Genomic DNA, 4,880 nt, shown 5'->3' on the forward strand with positions numbered 1-4,880 from the left:
ATGGCCTGTGCTGTCTTTGTGAAGAAATTGGAGAAGCCATCAGCTGTGAGAAGAATTTAGAAAACTTGAAAAATTCCTTTCACTGGTTGAAAGAGTGAATTTAGTGGAGATTATTGGTATTTATTATACTGTACATGCTTATTAAGTGTTCATTGAGGTTGGTGGTCATAAATTTTAATGAAAACAGTCTGTTCTTGAGCATAACTTTCTATAGGAACATTGACTGTGTTTGTGCTTGCATGGTTAAGTAAGCTCAGGATAGGTGGTGGGAGATGTACAATAAGAAGTCAGAGTTTAATTAATTTTTTACTTTTATTTTCTCTTAAATTCTAATAAGACTGGGCAATATATTGTACATTTTTCCATCTCAAATTAATTTTCTTGTATGGTAGAAAGTGAGAAGAATGTGTTTTAGAACGATGGTACACATTATCATAGCAATGCTTACTGATAAGACCTATAGTTGATTTTATGACACCTTTTTTTAATTCGAAATTACTCTGTAAACTAGTGAGTGCTTCTGGCCTATGCAGTTGATTGTTAACAATTTGATTTGTCAGGAAACTCTTCAGTATCACTTGCCTTAATTTTTTTTTTTTTTTAATTTTATGTTGTGTTTTAGTGAGGTTAGTCCTTCTCATTAATTTCCTTCTAACATTTCTGGCTAAAAAAAAGATTCTGGCTAGTCTGTTTTATTTGTTTTTCCAAATTAACTTTAGAAAAAATTTGCCAAGTCACCCTTTCCCATTCATGTTTATATCCACTATAATTTGCCTTCATTTAGGGTAGCTCTTCTACTTTCTGGTTTAGTAAGTGCTAGCGGATATTTTGACAGCTTTGTTTTGCCTAATTCCTGTGAATTAAACCAAACCAAACCAACCAAACAAAAAAACCCTTTGCCATCAATTCCTATTCAAAGCTATGCTTTGAATTGAGTATAACTACTAAAATAGCTATACTTTGACAGAGTAGAACTGTCACATAAGGTTTCCAAGGAGCAGCTAACCACTGTGTCTTACTATACATATACGTAAACCCAGGTGAAATCTCTTCAGCTTAGAATTTATCTCATAGCATTACTTAGCAACTCATCATTGTTCCAGTCTCCGAATTCCTCTTCATCTACTTCCCTAACTACCAGAGTGGGCAGTACTGGCTCTTCTTGCACCTCAGCCCCTCCTTCCTCCTGGCCAGGGCTACCTCCCTGGTCATCACCCATCTGAAATCCTCCCCGCATGAGCTCATGTACTACCTACTCAGCCTACTCTTCCTGCTAGACATCATGCTCTGCTTCACCATCATCCCCAAGGTCCTGGCCATCTTCTGGCTTGGCCTCAACTCTATCAGCTTCTTTACCTGCTTTCTCCAGATGTTTATCATGAACAGTTTCCTCTCCATGAAATCCTGCACATTTATGGTCATGGCCCATGACTGCTACATGGCCACCTGCCACCCACTGAGGTACTCACCCACCATCACTGACCAATTTGTGGCTAATGCTAGTGTTATAGATTGAATTGAATCCCCAAAAATACATATGTCAACTTGGCTAGGCCATGATTCCCAGTATTGTGTGATTGTCCACCATTTTGCCATCTGATATGATTTTCCTATGTGTTGTAAATCCTACCTCTATAACGTTAATGAGGCAGGATTCGAGGCAGTTATATTAATGAGGCAGGACTCAATCTACAGGATTAGATTGTATCTTGAGTCAATCTCTTTTGAGATATTAAAGAGAGAAGAGAGCAGAGAGACAGGGGGACCTCATTTCACCAAGAGCCAGGAAAATAGGGAATCTTTTAACCTAGTGTCCTTGTGCAAAGAAACTCCTTGACCAGGGAGGATTAATGACAAGGGCCTTCCCCCAGAGCCAATGACTTCCCCTGGAGCTGGCACCCTTAATTAGTACTTCTAGCCTCCTAGACTGTGAGAAAACAAATTTCTCTTTGTTAAAGCCATCTGATTGTGGTATTTCTGTTACACCAGCAGTAGATAACTAAGACAGCTAGTGTCTTCACTGTGGCCTGTTGCTGCTTGCAGCTGTTCCTATTCTCTCTGCCTGGCTCCATTATTGTGGGAAAAATGTCATGGAGAACTGCATCTGTGCCAACCTCTCTGTGTCCAGACTTTCCTGTAACAATTTCACCTTTAACAGACCGTACCAATTTGTGGTTGGCTGGACTTTGCTGGGCTCTGATTTCATTCTCATATTCCTCTCCTACACCTTCATTCTAAGAGCTGTCCTAAGATTCTGGGGTAAGGGGACTGTAGTCAAGTCCCTGAGCACGAGCAGCTCCCACTTCATCTTCATCCTCTTCTTCAGCACCATCCTGCTAGTTGTGGTGCTGACAAACATGGCCAGAAACAGCGTCCCCATGGGAATCCTTATCCTGCTCAATGTCCTTCATCATGGAATACCCCCTACCTTGAACCCTATTGTTTAAGGGGTTTGGACCAAAGAGTTAAGGCAGGGGTTTCCAAGATGCTGCAGAGGAGAATTTGAATACAAAGAGAGACTTTCTGTAGAAACCATTATTACCATTTCTTCTGTTTCTATTTCACAATATGTGCTTACAGATAGTAAAGCAGTGCTTGGATGGTATTTCTTATCCACTTAGTTGTTCTCCTAGTATTAGGAGTCACGGTGGATCTCTTAGTACCTGTTCAAAGTTCATTAGCCTAGTTCAGGTAATTAATATTTCTAGGTACCTAATTTTGTGTTTCGAGTTTTGCATATTTAAATCAGCCCATCTTCACAATAATTCTGCAGGGCAGGGATTATTATTCTACCTTATACAGTACGAAACAAAAATTGAGGGAGAAATACCGACAAAGTTTACGTTTGGTGAATGGTGAGGCACCAATTGAAATTCACGTCTGTCTGACTCCAGATTCTTTCCATGATGTAGCACTCCTTCTTCAGATGCAATTGGAGTTCTAGTTCTGATTTTTAGGCCATGACTGTGTGTTGTTATTGTGAACCTCCTGTTTCTCATAGATATCTCCTCTTTAGACTTCTTCTTCAGAGTCAGGAAGAAATAAGTAGAAGCCCAGAGCCCAGAGATGGCACTATTTTTTCTGATCATGACTGTGGACCCCTCTGACACAAAAGGGTAATATTCATACTAGTATCAGCCAATGTCAAGAAGAAACCTTATTTTCTACCTCACACCCCTCAAACTCTCTGTGGAAAGCAGGAACACTGAGGACCCATATAGGGGGAGAGTTAGGGATTCAGGAAAGCAGTAATGTGGAAAGTGGTGAAATTGACTGCAGTGGTATAGAGGACATTCTGCGTACTGAAAACCAGACCTCATATTGTCTGAGGTTGTGTCCAAAATTCCTGAGTGAATAGTATGTAAACATGTGCATTGTTAAGGCTTCTGGATATCAAATTCTGGTGAAAACAGGTGAGTAAACATATCAATGGAGCTGGAAGGCAGCGATGCCATTATTTATGTGGGTAATAGGAAATTGAGGGTTCATGCCATCAAGGAACCTCACCTGATTCTTATTTACAAAATTCCACTGGGTGAAAAACAAGGGCCACTCTATTAAGTGGTCCTTAAGCATTGTTTCTGCTGAGTGGATTCCAAACTTCTTCAATTAAAGGCATTTGAAATTTAGAAGGTACTAGTTCCTGCTGGAGCAGTGGTTAAGAGCTCAGCTGCCAACTAAAATTGTCAGCAGTTTGAATCCACCAGCTGCTCTTTGGAAACCCTATGGGGTAGTTCTACTCTGTCCAATACATTCACTATGAGTTGGGGTCAACTTGACAGCAGTGGGTTTGGTTTTTGGTTTAGTCCCTAGTTTTCATCAAATGAAATCTTATTCTATGAAATATTTCATGAATTGCAAATGGCAAATATTAGAAAATGGTATATGTGATACAGGATTGAAGTATAACAAGAACTTGGTAGAAGGTGCGGAGATTGTGATCTGCTTGATTCCTTTAACTTCAAAGGGCATAAAAAGTGATTAGAAAAGTTTTAAAATGAATTTCTTTGAAAAAACGAGCAGAACGTGGCTATCAGTGGGATGTGTGCCATAGGGGAGAGAGAAGAGTCAAAGATGGTCAAAGTTTTAAGCTTGTATGATGAGAAGTCAGAGTCAACAACTTTGGTTGTCAAGGATTTTTGATTCTTAAGGAATGTTCAGCTTGTACTTTTGCAGATGAGAACAGAGATTTGGGTTCCCAGAGCCAAAAGCAATTAGCCTGGAGTCTGGTCATGCTGCAATCTTTGCTCAGCCTTGTGAGAAAAGGCTCACAGTTAGAGGTTCTTCCCCGAGACCCTTATATTAACTGTAGCACACATTCTATTGTCTCCATACATAAGGTAGAATATTTTGGTGGACTTTTAATTTAAAAAAAAATCTAAATGCTATTCTTAATCCTTAAAGTTCTGAATTAGTCACATTTCACTTGATTTCCCATTTCTGTCCACTTCTGCCCTTCCACTAATCCTAAAATCTATTCTCTTCAAATTCCTTAGGAATCATTTGGATTCCCCAAATCACTGTGACCTTAGGTTTCCTCAGAGATGCATTCCCCTTCATTATGATGAATAGTTATCCTATAAATCTAAGGCTTTAACTATGAAACAGAGCTCTCCTGACTGTGGGGAGAAAATGAGGCTTTATGTAACCATGAGATAAACCCTTAGGGCAGAGAGGACTCAGGAGTTGGATGGCGGTGTCAGCTGCTTGTTCAGCATGGTTTTATTTAGTTAAGAGAGATTTTTGCTCACAAAGATGGAGGAACAGGGACTGGAATTATCGTTTCACTTTAAATTACTGACGAATAAAACAGGACAAAATGTAGAGATAATGGCATTCAAGACATTGAACATCAGGCAATAAAGGACAGTGATCTCTGA

The 4,880-nt window shown here is 39.6% G+C and overlaps 1 pseudogene; it reads left to right on the forward strand.

Annotated features, from left to right (window-relative positions):
• LOC100659684 (olfactory receptor 56A1-like) lies at positions 1-2,621 on the forward strand (annotated as a pseudogene).
• Positions 2,622-4,880: the final 2,259 nt, after the last annotated feature.

The sequence above is a fragment of the Loxodonta africana genome, chromosome 7 (assembly GCF_030014295.1).
Source record: "Loxodonta africana isolate mLoxAfr1 chromosome 7, mLoxAfr1.hap2, whole genome shotgun sequence".
Lineage (NCBI taxonomy): Eukaryota > Metazoa > Chordata > Mammalia > Proboscidea > Elephantidae > Loxodonta > Loxodonta africana.